The sequence below is a fragment of the Protopterus annectens genome, chromosome 2.part1 (genome assembly GCF_019279795.1).
Source record: "Protopterus annectens isolate FY-2018-M chromosome 2.part1, PAN1.0, whole genome shotgun sequence".
NCBI classification, from domain to species: Eukaryota; Metazoa; Chordata; order Ceratodontiformes; family Protopteridae; genus Protopterus; species Protopterus annectens.
In genome coordinates this window covers 622,312,237-622,329,284 of record NC_056729.1, presented here as the reverse complement: position 1 = coordinate 622,329,284, position 17,048 = coordinate 622,312,237, and the positions used below count along the sequence as shown (strand labels likewise).

Sequence of the window (17,048 nt, the reverse complement as noted above, 5' to 3'; positions counted from 1 at the left end):
TATGAAATAACTGAAACCCCCTGACAAAATGTAGATAGCCTAGACCCCCCAGTACACCCTTAAGTTCCACAGGATTATCTGGCAGGAATAAAGTAAGCCCAGGGGGGATCAGAAATGTAGTTAGATCTGGCATTAAAGGAGTACAACAGGTTTCTGTTTTATTCTTTAGCTCCTTTGGTGCAAGACCTACTGGATGATTGCAGTCAAAGTAGGCCATGGCTATAGTACAGCAAATGTCTAATGTGGGACACTGGGTACCAAGGCCATAGGATACTGTAAGGAGGGACCAAAAAAAAACTTTTTTTCAATGACCAGTGCCCATTAAATGCTTTCTTGTATTTTTCTGTGTCTGAAATAAAATAATATAACATTTAGGGAAAAATATAAAGCTGAGTAATCCAGCACTTGAGGCTAAGATTGCAAATATCTCTACTGCAACCATATACTTCCCCTGTGTGCTCAGGTATGCAGGTATAAATGATAGCCAAACACTAACAAACACTAGCATGCTAAAGGTAATAAATTTGGCTTCATTGAACATGTCAGGCAAATTTCTAGCCAAAAAGCAACAATAAAACACACAACTGCTAAACCACCCAGATAACTTAGCATGCAATAAAAAAATGTTACATTGTGTTCATTGCACTGAATTATTATTTTCCCATTTGCATATTTTGCAATGTACTCTACAAAAGGTGGGTTGCTTAACATCCAAACAATACATACAGTAAATTGCCCAGTAGAACACAAACAGACTACCACCTTAGGGACTGTTGGTCCAAGTAGCTTTTGCAATTTACTGTCAGGTCTTGCTGCTTTGAAAGCAATAACCACAGTGATAGTCTTTGCCAAAACTAAAGAGACACTGATGGAAAAAATGATACCAAATATGGTTTGACGAAGCAGACATGTTATTGCAGTTGGATTACCAATAAATATTAAGGAGCATAGAAAGCACAGCATGAGTCCCAAAAGAAGAAAGTAGCTGAGGTCTCTATTGTTGGCCTTGACTATTGGGGTGTCTCTGTATTTAATGAAAATCATCAAGACTGAGGCAGTCAGCATAGTCATGAACAGAGTAATGACAGCAAGAGTTGTACCCAGGGGCTCCTTGTATGTTAGGAACTCGATCACCTTTGGGATACAGGCATCACGGTTTTCATTAGGCCATTGATCTTCTGGGCATTTCCAACAGTCCAAGGAATCTGTTACAGACATTAAAGAATGATTACTGGATTTAAATAAAAAAATATTAAATTGTTTAAAATAGCAGTGATGTATAGTGTCTGTTGCAGCTTTAGAGCTTGCAGAATTCAAGCATTCCTCTACAGACATTTTCAGAATCATAGCTAACTACTTTATTCAGTTGTATTGTCCAAACAGGAAATAAAACTACCTTTCAGACTGAATACATATTGTGTGAGCTCATTTTCACTAAGTGTTTACAGCAGCAGGATAGCACTAGACAGACAAAGTCATTTTATTGTTGCATTGATGTATTACAAACAAAAGCACTGAAATCATCCAAATGTAAACCCACTGATTTCTCTGAGGTTATTAGCTGACCATCACAGTAAATAAATACAAGCTGTACATAGATGTGATGCAGGAAATTATGGACCCATCAGCCTAACTAGCCTGATTTTCAAGGTCATGGGGCAGATTATCATGGACTTCATTAACAAGGACATTGGCAACATCCAGACACTTGATCCCACATAGTTTGGTTTTGTCATGGAGAAGTCATGCCTGCTAAATCTGGTTGACTCCTTTGAGACAGTCACCAAGGCCATAGACGAGGGGAAGATGGCACACACCACCTACCTTGACCTGGCTAAGGCCTTTGATACTATTATATATTCAGGTATAATAGAAAAACTCTCTCAACTAGGCATCAGTCATATGTTACCAGATGGGTAGCAAACTGGCTCACTGATAGAACCCACCAATTCAAAATAGGGGAAGCCATCTCAAGTAGTAGACCCATAACAAGCAGTGTACCCCAGGGATCGGTCTTGGGGGTATCTGCTGTTTGGGCTAGATATACTTCTCAGAGGTGCAGGCCAAATCAAGTGGGCTATGGCTGACCAAGTTTGCAGATGACTGCAAGCTAGGGGCTGTCATCAATTCTCCTAATGATGTGGACATCCTCCAAAAGGGTCTCACCCAAACAAATGACTGGTGCCAGAAGCATGGCCTCAAACTAAATGCCAAAAAAATACATCATCATCCCTTTTGGGGAGAATGACGTCCCCACAAATTATCACATTGATAATAAGGCACTAAGCACGCAATTAGTTGTGAGGGACTCGGGAACTCAGGTTGATAGCAAAGTGACTTTTGACCACCATATTGCCTCCATTGTACAGAAAGCTTTCTACATTACCCACTTCATTAGTAAGGGTATCTCATCCAGGGACAAGGTGGTCATAACATCCCTGTATTCTTCCCTTATAAGACTGATTATTGAATACAATGTCCCTTTCGACATGTACCTCACGAAGCACATGCAGTTGGAGAGACCACAGAGATTCCTCACCCAGAGAATACACGGCCCCAACATCTACCCTATACAGATAGGCTAAAAGCCTTGTCCATCTACTCAGTCTCCTGCAGACTCCTCAGAGGTGACTTCTGTCTGGCATAGAAAGCAATCTCAGACCCCACCCTGATGGGACTGCTGCATATCCGCAAGTCAAGCTCCACTCGAGTAACCTTCATGAGAGACCTCAACCTGGACTGTCACATCAATAGGACTTGTTGGCGGAACAGATTTATGTCCCAGAGACTCCTCCTTTTGTGGAATAGAGTCCCTCTCTACGTAAAGCAGAGTACCTCATTAAACCTTTTTAAGCACAACCTGGATAACTGGATGGGAAACAGAAAATACACCCCTGGGATTCCACCAATGTCCCTGCTGGACAGTTGCATAGGGTTCTGACTTGTTGGAACGTGGGCTAAATTCTTGGCTAGGCTTGTAAGACCCTCAGAGTCAATAGCCTAGTAACTTCCTATGTTCCTATGATCCTATGAAATCACAAGCATCTCTTTGTTATCTCTTTTATTTAGTACTACTAATTTAAGAATACCTGTGTGTGTCCTATGGAAATGGTAAACAAACATTGACTTACAAATAGATCAACAGCTTTAGTAACACTCTTTACAAGACCATCAGCCAAGAATGTCCTTGTCCTTTTGTCTTTATTCCATTTACATCATTATAGGCATGCCTGAAATATGGCAACTAAACTCAAAGGGTAAAAACAACTAAGGGTTGGTGGAAATGTTATTCTTGTGCTCTGTGCTGTAAAGGGTGAGGAGCAGCTCATGAACTTGGTGGAAATGTTATTCTTATGCTCTGTGCTGTACATTGTTTGCCTTAATATGTTTATTACACCTCCAGAATTCAATATTACTTTTTGCATTTTAGTAACCCTTACTGGAGTTAAACAAAAATTTCCAAGTAAATGTATTCCAATAAACAGTCCAAGATATATTTGTAATAGAGGAGAGAAGTTTTTTTTTATTTTGTTCAGTAAAAACTGTAAAATACTCTTTAGAAAAATCTCCAAAATTATTATTTAAATTATAATTATATTTATATAATAATGAATATGTTTTTGAGATTCAATTATTTATTTTATTTTATTTATTTATTTATTTATTTTAAATTTGTTAAACAGGATGGTATGACTGGATGAGGTCCATTTATAGCGGAGGCCCGGGAGAAAAGCTCCACTTAATTAAAACAACAAATAACAACAATAATGATATTATACATAGTGTAAAAACATTGTTATACTAGTAGTATTTAGTGAGAAAAGAAACATTAAAAAAAAATTCAAATCAGCAATATTTACATATGTACATTCTCTTTGGTGTGAAAAAATGGACAGAGATAACAAGATACAATTTATAACAACCATGCTTATTGAGGGTATGAAATGTGAGAGAAGAGAAAGCTTGGAGGTAACAGATTTTAGGACTATGTGACACATGGACAGAGACAAGAACTTATAAGATGGGCCTTAAGGGAGTTTATGAATTGTGTGGCATTTGATGCAGAAGTCACAGATTGAGGGAGATTATTCCACATTTTTGCAATACTGTGCGAAAATAGAGCTTTACCTGCTGTGTTGTTAGCTGAGGTGATAGAGATTAATGATTTTTTGGCAGAGCGGAGTGGACGATTTATTGTATAGTTTGTCAGTAATTGCCTTAGAGCATGAGTTTTGTCAGGATGTTTTAGGTTGTTGTATGATATGACAAGTTGGTGATAGTTTAATAGCTGTGGGAGCTCAAGCCACTGAAGTTGCCTAAGAGGTATACAGTGATGGGTTCTAAACGGGGAATTATTTGCAAACTTGGTGATTTTGTTATAACAAGACTCAGGTTTGTCTAGGTCAGATTTCCTAACATAAGTGAGAATTGGGGCTGCATACATTAGTGTGGAAAGAAGGTGGGTTTGAGCTCGGGTGACCTTAGCCTGATCTGATAGAAAGCTTTTATGTCTCTATAGGGAACCCATTTTTTGTGTACCTTGTTTATAGTTTGAGAGATATGGATATTAAAGTGGGGGTTGTTATCTATTTCGATGCCAAGGAGCTTGGTGTGGAGAGAGAGAGTGAAATGACAGCTCCATTTTTGGAGGAGATAGAGAAGCAGAGTGGAGATGTTTTTGCTTTGTTTGGGGTAAACAGAAGTAGTTTTGTTTTGTTGGGATTTAAGATAAGTTGAATATTTGTGATCCACCTTTTTACTGAGGCAAAAGATTCTTGGGCGAGGTGCTGTAGGGTGGTAAGAGATGGGGCTGAGCAGATTAGGGTGGAATCATCTGCATACTGTATGAGTGAGGCCTGCAGGGTAGAGGTATGTAGGTTATTGGTGACGATAGAAAAGAGCAGTGGACCCAAAATGGAACCTTAAGGTACACCAATGATGGTTGGGAGTAAAGGTGATAATACTCCTTGCCACTGGACAGCTTGTTGTCAGTCTAATAGGTAGTTTTTAAACCAAGCAATAGTGTTAGGGGCAAATGCTAAAGAGGTTAGAGTATCTATTAGTATGGAGTGAGAAACCATGTCAAATGCTTTAGAGAGGTCCAGGAATATAGCATATACAAATCTGTTGTTATTTCTATGTTGGTTAACCAGGTTTGTGAAGGAAAGAAGGGTGGTGGTTGTGCTGTGGTGTGGGTGGAAGGCATGTTATGTAGGGGAGACGAGATTGTTTGACTTTAGGAAATGCATGACTTGAGAGTGTATGCATTTCTCAAGTATCTTTGATATAGGAGACAGAATGGCAATGGGGCAGGAGTTTGAAAAATCATAGGAGTTTCCACCCTTATGAAGGGGAATAATGTAGGAGATTTTCCACAGTTGAAGGATATAGGATTCCTGTATGGAGAGGTTGATAAGGATTGAGACTGGTTAGGATATGGAGTTGGCAGCCATTTTTAGGAAATTTGCTGGTATACCATCTGCTGCAAGAGTCTTGAGTTTAAGTTTTAAGAGTTTTTTTATGGTAGAGGTTGGGACAGGTGAGAATGTAAAGGCAGATGTGTTTTTAGGAGTTGTTGGCATGGATGAGTAGCTATTTTTGGATAGTTGACTAGATAGAGATTTAATGGATTCAGTAAAGGGATGATTGAATTTGGAGGCTATATCACTATCTGTATTTGTGGAGGTTGAGGTGGGAGCTGGTGTGGTGGTTTTACCAGGTTTTAGTAGGGAGTTAATTGCATGCCAAAACTTTTGAGGGTTGTTGGAGTGTTTGTTTTGGATACTTAGATAGTAGTTCTGTTTATCAAGCCTTGTTTGTTGTTTGACCTGATTCCTAAGGTGTTGATAGATTTGTTTGGAAAGACTTGTGTTGTCTTTCTACCAGGTTTTCCATGCCTTATCTCTGGATTTTAATAGGGTTCTAGTGGACTTACTAAGCCATGGAGCATAGTGTAGTTTAGCTCTAATTGTTCTTATGGGGGCTACTAAATTGAGGATCATAGTAAGAGTACTATTAAAATAGTCCACTTCTTGGTCCAAGTCAAGGGTGTGTAGTGGTTCCCAGTTACATTTTTTTAACGTAGTGTTGAGATCTAGAGGGTTAACATTGCGATCATTTCTGATTTGTCTATAGACTGTAGGTTTGGGTATGTTAATACGTTTGCGTAGGAGGAAAGTTAGGAGGTGGTCGCTAAGTCCATCTGGCAGACAACCTATTTGGTAGTTTTGTTCTGGGTAGTTTAATAATGTCCAATCTAGTATAGATTCCTTTTGGGACTTTTTATCTACTCTAGTAGGTTCTTTAATGAGTTGAGAGAATCCATGCAGGTTGATGTGATTAGTGGGGTTTTTAGAATTGCAGGCTAGCCAATCAGTGTTTAGGTCTCCTAGTAGAATAGTCTCTTGTGGGAGGTTGTCTTTTACCCATTGAAGAATCTCCTCAATTATTGGAGAGTTATTACCTGGAGGGATATATGCACAAAGAATACTGATACGCTTTTTCTTGTTTACGAGTAGCACAGAGCCTACAATCTTGGCAGTATTAAATTTTGGTAGAGGAGTTAGTAGAGGCTGTAGAGTAAGTGTATTTGTATAGACAATTGAATACCTCTCCCTTCTTTCCCGTCCTATCTAGTCTTAGGATATTATATCCCAAAGGGAGAATTTCCTCGTTCTGTGTGCTGGGTTTTAGCCAGGTCTCTGTTATGGTTAGAATGTCAGGGGAGTAGTGAGTTATGAATGCATGTAAGTGAGGGAGTTTGTTTAATATACTGCAAGAGTTAAGGTTAATGATAAGTAGATCTACTGTGTGTTTGTTTGGGAGTATAATGTTGCTTGGCCCTGGTTTTGGGTGAATATCTCCAGAGGTAAGGAGGTATTTCTTTAATAATAGATGAAGTTTGATTGTTTGTAAAATGTCTATGTGGAGTTTGCATGATGTTTTTCTAGTGTAAGATAGTGGAATGTACTTGTGTTGTTATTAAATAAAGAGGAGACTATTGGGAAGCTTATGTGGGTTTTTTTAGGTGTTATATGGTAGGTGGTGTGGGGTAGGGGTATGTATGTGTGTGAGGATGTAGTGTAGGTTAGGGTTGTGAGGGTTAGTAGGAGAGATGTAAGTAAGAACAGCATGGTTTGTGTTATGTGGTCTTTGGATGCAAGTAGTGTTGATTGGATGAGAGTTAATCAGGGGTGGGATTTGGAAAGTTGCAGTCAATTGGCTGTAGGGAGTGGTCAGGTGATATGGGGTTAGAATAAATGTAGATGTAGTGGGGGCAGGTGGAAATTGGGGGCAGAGTAGGGGAGTGGAGTGAGCCAAGCAAAGCACAGTGAATGGAGCAGGGCCCAAGCAGACCCCGAGGCTGCAGAGCCACTCTATTAGGTCTTTCCAGTGCAGACTAGCTATGCACAGTTTTTGCTAAAGATAAGGTATTTCAAAGGAAAGTATTAAGCTGATTTCCTAAACCTTGGCTCTTGTTTTTATAAAGTACCCTTTGCCTTAGTTACAGGAGTAATTGGGAAACATTTAATGTATTTCTGTCAGTGCTGTGGACCCCTGTGGTTTGCTACAGAGTTAATCTCCAAAATGTAACAAAATTAAGTACAGGAGAGAGCATAACATTGTTTCCTCACTGGTGACAAAACAAAAAAAGTTAGCCTGGTTTTCAGTTTATTTACAGTCAGTAGTCCCCTTGCATTGTGAGACTTTCAATGGGGGTGAGGGCTGGGTAGGGCTAACAAGAAAGTATAGAGTCCCTAGGAAGGAGAAGGAGATATGGGAAAATTAGGGCAAAGAAAAGCACATTATCTATACATTACCTCAACAGTAAATGCACTTTATAACAGCTACATATAACAGTCCATTTGTGCAAATAATCAATGTTTATAAATAATTTGTATCCATTCTGGAAAATCAATGTAGCTAGAGTTGGATAAGAAAGATAACTTAGTTTGAAATGATATCAGTATTAATTGTAAATAAATTGCCTCATTAGCACTGATATTAACTTTTAAACAAATAGATTTGATTGATTTTAATTGTAATCCCTTCAAAACATTGGTAACCATAATATAAATGTTGTTTTCTCCAAGAGTTAAGTATATTCTCTGGTAACTTATTAATAATTTTTTGTTAATGAAAAAGGAATAATACATTCAAACCATAAGTTATCATTTTTGCTATTCAATATTATGTTTAATGTGTTAAGATTAAATTTAAATAAGTAGAATTAGCTGGGAAATTTAAAGGAGGTTGAATATACTTACAGATAAAGTGCCAAAAAAGGTTTGTATAAGTTAGAGTTTATTGAGACTAAAGAATTTGTTTTTTTAAACATTCAGCAATTGAGAATCCAACATTTTCCAATTGGATATGCTATTGATATCTAACGAACTGAAAATCATCTTAATAATTGCTGCTTTAGCATATTTTTCTGTATTTGGAAAATTTACACCTCCATATTTCCATGGTCTGAAGTAATGGTTTATACTTAATTTAGATTTGTTTGGATACTATAAAAATTTATAAATAATTTATTTATTTGTTTCTTATTAGGTGGTAATAAAAGCAATTGAGTTATGTATAATAACTTTAGAAAATTAGTCATTTTAATAATTTGCAATCTATCGTCAAATTAAATAAAACATTTATTCCAGAAATTAATTAAATTAATCATAGTTGTAATTTATAGTTTCTTCTGCATTACTGAAAATATGAATTCCTAGATATCATAAGTTAGTAGATTCTTTACCTGAAAACTGAATATTTGTACTTACTGAATTTTTCTTATTTATTAGAATATAATTAGATTTGGAACTATTAAAATGGAAGCTAGACATCATTTTGGAAATTTCTTATAATTTTTTCAAGTTCTTCTAGTGTTTCAGAAATATTTTTAATAGTTAAAAGAATGTCATCAGCAAATAATATCATTTTTAAATTATATTTCTGATTAATCTCTAAACCTTGAATTTTTGAATTACAATTACTAATAATTACAATTATCGCAATAGCTAGATTGAAATAATGAATAGGAGAGGACATCCTTGCTTATTTCCATTTGTTAAATTAATATAATTTGAAGTATATGGTCCTAATTTGACATATGCTTTATTATTATGATAAATAGCCTTTAACATCTCAATAAAGTATGAAATGAAATCAAACAGATATAATACTTTAAACAAATATTCCTACACCAAAGAATCAAATGCCTTTTTATTCAGACTAATAAATAAAGACTCATTTTTGCTGTTATTCATCACATCAGAGTAAGTAATCTTTTAATGTTATCAGAAGTTTGTCTTTTGTGAATAAAGCTAGATTGGTCTAAACTAATTATATTTGGTAAAATCAGTTTCATTCTATCAGCTAAAATAGACAGAAATATTTTGTAATCTACATTAAGCAACAATATAGGTCTATATGAAAAACAAATATGAGGGCCTTTACCTTCTTTTAAGATAGGCATAATTAGGGAGTTATTCCATGATGGTGGCAATTGATCACAACAGTGTACTTTTGCAAAACATTGTGTAAATTTAATATAATTTTTTGAGGAAATAATATATATAATTCTGGTATTATTCCATCATTTCTAGGGGATTTATTAGATTTAATACTTTTTATTTTTTGATTGATTTCTTGTAAAGAAATCAGTTTTAATAGATTTATTTTTATGATGAAAATATTTTTTTTAACTAAAGACTGATCTATATTAGCTATTAAATATCCCTCTATTTATTTCTTTTGATTTAAAAGTGAGTAATGATTTGTAAAATGTTCTAAAATATTTCCATCTTATTTGATATGGGATTTTTTAAACTCTTTAACAACATCATTATTTGTTTGAAACATAATTCTTTTTCTTATATTTTTTATATGTCTGTGAGATCTTGAATGGATGCTATTTTAACTTTTTCTAAAGCTAATTCAATTTTATGGGACAAAAACTCATTATATTTATTATGTAAAATGTTATCCCATCTTTATTTTCTCCTGAATTTTCTTTTTTAATGTTCTTTTAACTTTAAATGGATATCTAACAATTCTTTATTCCATTCTTTTAATTTATGCTTGTACCAGGAGATTGTCTTACCATAAAAAATATGCTTTGAATGAGTCCCACACCATTATCAAATTAGAATCAGGAGTATCATTAAATAATAGAAAATTATCTATATTTTGTAATAACCATGTTTTATACTCCTTTATTTTAGTAATATATGATGGAATTTTATTAATAAAAGTCAGGACTTTAAAATTTATTTCTATTTTTAGGATTAGTGCATTATGGTCTGAAAAAGGACAAAGCGTGATAGTGAAATAGTTTATTTAGATGTAATAATTTGAGAAATCAGTATTTTATCAAATCTGGTTTGAGCAATATAATTAAAATAATAATGGGTGAATTCTACAGAGATTTATCTTTGAAATTAAATGTGCCTTTAATATTAAATGTATCTTTTCATTTTTTTTAAAGATTTTGCAATGGGAAGTAATTTAAATTTTATATCTGATTTGGATTCAGAATCAACTAGAAGACAGTTAAAATCGCCTCCTAATATTAAATGTACCTTATAGTTTTTATTAAATCAATATTTTTTGGCAAATTAACTTCCATTCAATGAAAACAATATAAGTTTGATAAAGTCCAAATCCTATCATAATATTTTATAATAATCACTCTTAAATAGAATTTGAGAGCATTTGAATTTTATTTTTCATAATATAGTCACTCTTTTAGATTTAAAGGAAGAATGAATTAAGGCCATATAATTATTGAAATTCAGGAATTGTTTATCTGTTTCTTGGGAAAAATTGTGTTTCATGAAGGAATACAAAGTGTGGTTTATTTAATTTGAAATGTGTTAGTAAATGAGCCCTTTTTAGTATTATTTAGACCATTAACATTTAATGATAATAAGTTTAGTTCCATAATTTAGAAAAAATGTTTTGTTAAAGTTGCATAGAATCTTGTATTTAACTATATTTAAGTAAAAGGGGATCTTGGGCAAGAGAAAAAAATATAATAATAATAATAAAACATTTTCCAAGCTATAAAAACCTGCACATGGAATAACTGTGATTCCTAGTCTTCACCTGAGACAACCGAGTCTTAAGACTATCCCCCAGATTCTCTATGCCCTGCATGGCATGCATGATTAATGCAGGAGCTCTAGCAGGCAATATGTCTGCCGTGCGATCCAGGGGCAGCCTGCAGGGGCATGCACGGGAGCTCCTGCACTAATCATGCATGGACTAAGCCCTGGTATGCAAATCACCTCATTTGCAGGAGAAATTCATGCAAATGAGGTGATTTTGCAATCCAGGAAGCTTGCAATAGTCCATGCAAGACTACTTCTATCTGCAGAAATGTACTCGGTTAGTAACCGAGTACTTTTCTGCAAAATCCAAAACGGAGCTATGACAGCTCCATATAAAGGTTGCATATCATTGAGGAAGCATGCCGATGGCCAAGTATAAGGCCATTGGCATTGCAAACAATAAAAAAAAAATTAAAAAAATAATTTTTATTTTTTTTTCGCCATTCTCGACTGTTTAAGCATAGGATAGCGGCGCGCAAATGGGATCAGGGGGGAATAAGAAAATAAACCTAAAATAAGCATTCTAACTGCAATCAGTATTCTGCCATGTAAGTCAATAGCAGGCAGAAGACAACCTGGCCAGTGAGTAATGGTTGCTAAGAGGGGAGGCTTAGTGTGAGACATGTAACTATGCATTAGCAGGTAATCCTATGAAAATGAGGGGAGGGATAGTGAATCCCAGTTTTCTCCAGCATGTGAGGCAGGTCCCAACAGTGTAAGAGTATAAATAGGTGGGTGCTAGACTAGGAGGTAGGTGACATCATGGGGGTGTGTGTCAGGCATACTGAAAGTGGATTGGAGTCCTGTGGCTTGGGTTTCTCCTAGCTCAGTACAGCTAAGCTAAGGGGTGTGTTTAAACCTGCTTAGCACTCTTTACAAAGCCTAAGTGGGTATGCGTGCTGCGCACCGGTCTTTAAAGGAAGAAAAAAGAGGTTAAACCTGGAAATAGCACCAGTGTGCAGATTTGGGCATTCTGTTTGTGTGGTGCGCACACGGGCTTAAACAGGAAGGCAATGGGAAGAGAAAACAGCAGTAGGAAGGTAATCAAGGAGAACTAGCTTAGATGGCAGGTGAAATGCATCAGAATCAGCCAATTACACAGGCAGCAGACCAGCTCAGCCCAGAACAATACTATAAACTAAGCAAACATCTTCCCCTCTGGTTTTTCCCTACAATCTACACCACCGGTGTATACAAGTGGGGAAATTTTAAAAAACAAACCTACAAAATGAGAAGGGCTGCAGCAGGCAGCATAGAACAACATGTGCAAGAGGCTGAGGGTGGTGAGGATGTCAATGCTGCCAAACAACCCACAGTGAGGAGACGGAGAAGAGTGTACAGACCCAGGGTAATCTACCAGGGGCTACATGAGCTGGAGATAGTAGAGCACTATAGGGTGGACAGAGACCTCTTACAGCAAATTGTTGAGCTGTGCCAGCCATACCTGACACACCAAACTGACCGAGGGGAACCCATCCCAGTGGATACCAAGGTATGTGTAGGCCTAGGTATACTAGCCAGAGGTACCTCCCAAAGCACAACTGGGGATATCATGGGGATCTCACAGGCATCAGTATCCAGAGTATTCCACCAGTTCCTGGATGCCATGTCAGCACATGCCAGTGAGCACGTATATATTTCCTCAACACCCATGAGGTGTTGACCAGCAATATGCATCTCTTCCACCAAATAGCAGAATACCCTTGGGTAGTGGCTGCTATAGACTGCACGCACATACACATCAAGGCAACACTTGGTGAACAGGGTAGGGCTTACATCAACCGCAGAGGCATCCCCTCCATCAACTGCCAGGTCGTATGTGATGCCTAGGGCATTATAATGAATGTGTGTGCTGGCTGCACTGGAAGCTATGACAATTCACACATATGGCATCTGACACAGCTGTATCAGACATTTGCCAATGTGAACATCCCCTACGGTCACCTAGTGGGGGATGCTGGATACACACTGGAGCCGTGGCTGATGACACCCATCAGAAATGCACACACACCTGAACAACAATGCCATAATGAGGCACACGCACAGGCCAGACATATAATAGAGCATGTGTTTTGGATGCTCAGGTCACGGTTCTGGTGTCTGGACACATCTAGTGGAGCCTTGCAGTATTCACCAGCTACATGTACCCAAATTGTTATGGTATGTGCTATGCTACACAATATGATCCTGCAGAAACAGCTGCAGCAGGAACAGCATGAGGCAGGGCCACACAGTCCCCCACCAATGCCAAGGCCTGCACAATCACAGAGTGACTCGGAGGAGGAACAACCTGAACCTGCCCCAGTAGGCAGAAGGAGGTGTGCCCAGTATGCCCTGGCCTTGGCAAAGAGGCAATGCATAGCACATGCACTGACACAGTAGGGACCTTGGGAAGGACGCCTCTCTCTGACTCGCACATACAGTAAAAGGGATGCCAAACATGACACTACCTGTGCTCAACCATGTATAGGGAGTGTACTATTTGCATCCAACCTAAGCAGCCCTCCAGCACCATCCGCAAGTCTGGCACACCCTCAATGTAAGTCAATCAACCTACCAATTGCCAAATGGAGTTGGATGTGTTGTTACCTGTAGCTATGGTATGGATGTGAGCATGCAAAGGAATTGGGTGGCCAAATGTTATGGCAGCAGACAGTAGAAACCCATAGTGGCACCATGACATCTGTAACACATACTGGAGTCACCAAAGTAGCCAGTACTACACATGGTGACAAAACTCACTGCAGGAAATGGGCTAAGTGACATGTGTGTCCATAAGACCCACACATGCAAGTCAGGATGGTTCACATACCCAACAACAGTCTCAGCCAGAAGGACAGGTGTAGACAAACCCAAACAGAGCCTGGGCCATGGCCCCAGAATGATGGCTATGGTTAACCTCCTCCCCAGGCCTACACAGACAGACCACAGCAGGACAGGCAGTGGGATTTTAGTTCTAAAGGGTAGGAAGTCAGACAATAATATGTAGGGCAACCACAAGCACGATCTGTACACTGATATGCCTCTAGTTAGCATGATAGTTAGCAATACAGAATGAAATGGAGTACCTAACATACCAGTACAGTCATAGCAAATGTGTACAAGTGTCACATGTGCCCCCCACATCCTACATAGTAATGTAATAACAGTCAGGTGTGCCCCCCAACCCTGTGTAGAAATAGTCAGGTGTGCCCTCCCATCTTTCATAGTAATGTAATAACAGTCAGGTGTGCCCCCCCACTCCTGTGTAGAAATATAGAAACAGTCAGGTGTGCCCCCCCCCACTATGCAGAAATGTAGTAACAGTCAAGGCCAAATGATCAATGGATACCTGCAGAAACAGCATGCTACCTGTCGGTGTACAACACAAAGGTCAGCACTGCAGCAAAAACTACCTGGACACGATCCACACATTCAATACAGATGGCCATACTGGGCATGTTCACACACTTAAACACATGAAGGCCATGACTGCATACACCAGTGGACCAGACATATCTGGTAGTTGCAGTTGTTAGTACAGACACTCATCAGTATGCACCACTCATGCCTTGCACATACAATGGATAGGAATACAGACATATATGTCAGGACAACACACTATAATAAGCCAAAGGTAGACATACATAGATGTGTGGAAGAGAGTGACTGTGACAAGGAGCCATCCAGGCCTGTCCCACCCAGCACACAGCCAAAGAGCCCCAAACACATGAGGTGCAGATGTCACTCACTGCAGATATTAGCCACCAGTATCTGTCAGCATTACAGACTATGTGGTGCACGTGCCAGCTGTGCAACATGACTGTACAAGGAAGTAGTCATCTAGCAGCTGTATACATGTACCTGTGACATATGACCCCATGTGTGCCCTCATGTGGCATGTCAACCCCTAGATGAATGGGTTATGGCCCATGCACACACCGCCCTCCCCATAGCCCTACTATGACAAGCCTGCTGAGGTAATCCAATGTGAAATACACCTTTGGGAGACTAGTACCCCATTAATCTCTGTAGCATGTCCTGTAACTGCATACTGTTCTAGTGTGCTAAAGTACGTAGATAGGAGTTCTAACCCCAGATTTGGTGAGTGTGTGTGTTTGTGTGTATGTCTGTCTGACTGTGTAGAGAACAATGCTTTTTAGGGTACTCACACATCTTACAATTCGTATATTCAACTTTGGCAAGGCTGCTGATGTCACCCACATAGAAATTCACCTCTGGGAGAGTAGTACCCCAGTAATCTCCATAATGCATCCTGTAACTGCTTTCTGCTGCAGTGTGATAAAGTACTTAGATAGGAGTTCTAACTCCTGACTTGGCAACTGTGTGTGTTTGTGTGCGTGTCTGACTGTGTAGGGAGCAATGCATTTTAGGCTACTCACTCGCACTACATTTGAAATGCACTACTTTGGTAATCCTGCTGATGTCATCCATTGTGAAATACACCTTTGGGGAAAGAGTACTCCGGTAATGTACGTGGCATGTACTATAACTGTGTAGTGCTGTAGTGTAATAAACTAGTTAGATAGGGGTTCTATTCCCAGACATTGTAAGTGTGAATGTTTGTGTTCATAGGTTCATAGGTTCATAGGTTTATACTAGGCTATCTGCCCGAGGAGGGGCTTCATACTATTATAGTGGTTAGTTTTCTTCCACACCCCTTTGGTTTAAAGGGACTATTACCCATTATTTTGCTGTGCCTCTGTCGATCAGTGACATGAGGTAATCCCTTGGGGTATATATCTCTCCCCATCCATCCATTGGTCAAAAACAAGCGAGGCTCTGCCGTGCATGCTCTGCCCTCACATGTATTTTGTTTTGTTCCACAGCATAAAGTTGGTTGGGTAATGAATCTATCCCTCCAGCGTCCTAATAATAGCCGTGTCGGGGTTTCTTTGTGTCTCCCTGGGTTGATGGATTGATGAATTTTTTTTGACATATTCATCAAATCTGAAATCTTGGGGTGACGCTTGGCCTTGGCAAATGAGCAGCTGTGCAAGTACAAGCGCGGCGGTATGGAGCTAGCTGGTTCTTTCAGACAGGTGAGACAGGGACAGATTTTTTTGACCTAACTTTTTGGTGGAGTGAGTTGTTTGTGGCCTCTCCTCCAGCTGCTGCAGGTCTGCATTGGAATACATCATCAATGGGATGAGTGATGAGTGATGAGAGGTGATGACCTCCCTTGATCTAGATATGAATGAGATCATGATAGATGAGAATCCTTCATGATAAGGTGGGCTTTGTAGAAATCTTCCTAACTACTTTAGCTACGCGTTGTCTGGGTCCAGACTGACCTATCAACCTGATCCTGGGTCCCCAGGTCCCCACCTATTGCTCAGTGCTAGGTGATTGCTTACCTAACTGGTAGCTGTTTTCCCAAATTTTTTGACTATGCATTTTGGCATTTTTTTTCAGGCGTGGCTCTGGCACAGTTTGAGACCCACTGTGAGACCTTCTGTGTCAGATGTAAGAGGGTGTTTTCTGGCTGAGCGCCCAGTCAGCAGTCATCTGCAAACTTTGTCTGTTCCTGCAAATGCTTGTTGCTTGTAAGCGCCGGAAAAGGAATGCCAAGGGCCCAACAAGAGGACTGAGGACTGTGGGACTGACAGGTTTGACATCTGTTGACATCTGACATGGCCAGCAAGCCTGGGTTCTGCCCCTGTCACTCAGTGTATGTGCCTTCCATCTGTATGGGTATGGGTTTGCTGAACAGCTTTGTAGTTTTTCATGAGGGGTATGGTATCGATTTGTATATCGTATCCTTAGCCAGGTCGTATTACTGGGTATGCTGTGCCTTGCAAATCTGCTGTATGGAGCTGTTTAGAGCTCAAGAAACCAAGTCTGCAAGGCATGAACTGCCTTTGCACAAACCAAACTGTGACTTTGACAAAGCTGTCTAATTATCTATGTCTTTATGATAAGGGTCATTATTTTGCCTCT

At 38.8% G+C, this 17,048-nt stretch overlaps 1 pseudogene; it reads right to left on the bottom strand.

The window, feature by feature from the left end:
• Positions 1 to 304: 304 nt before the first annotated feature.
• LOC122794887 overlaps positions 305 to 17,048 on the bottom strand; it is a 199,871-nt pseudogene continuing 183,127 nt past the window's right edge.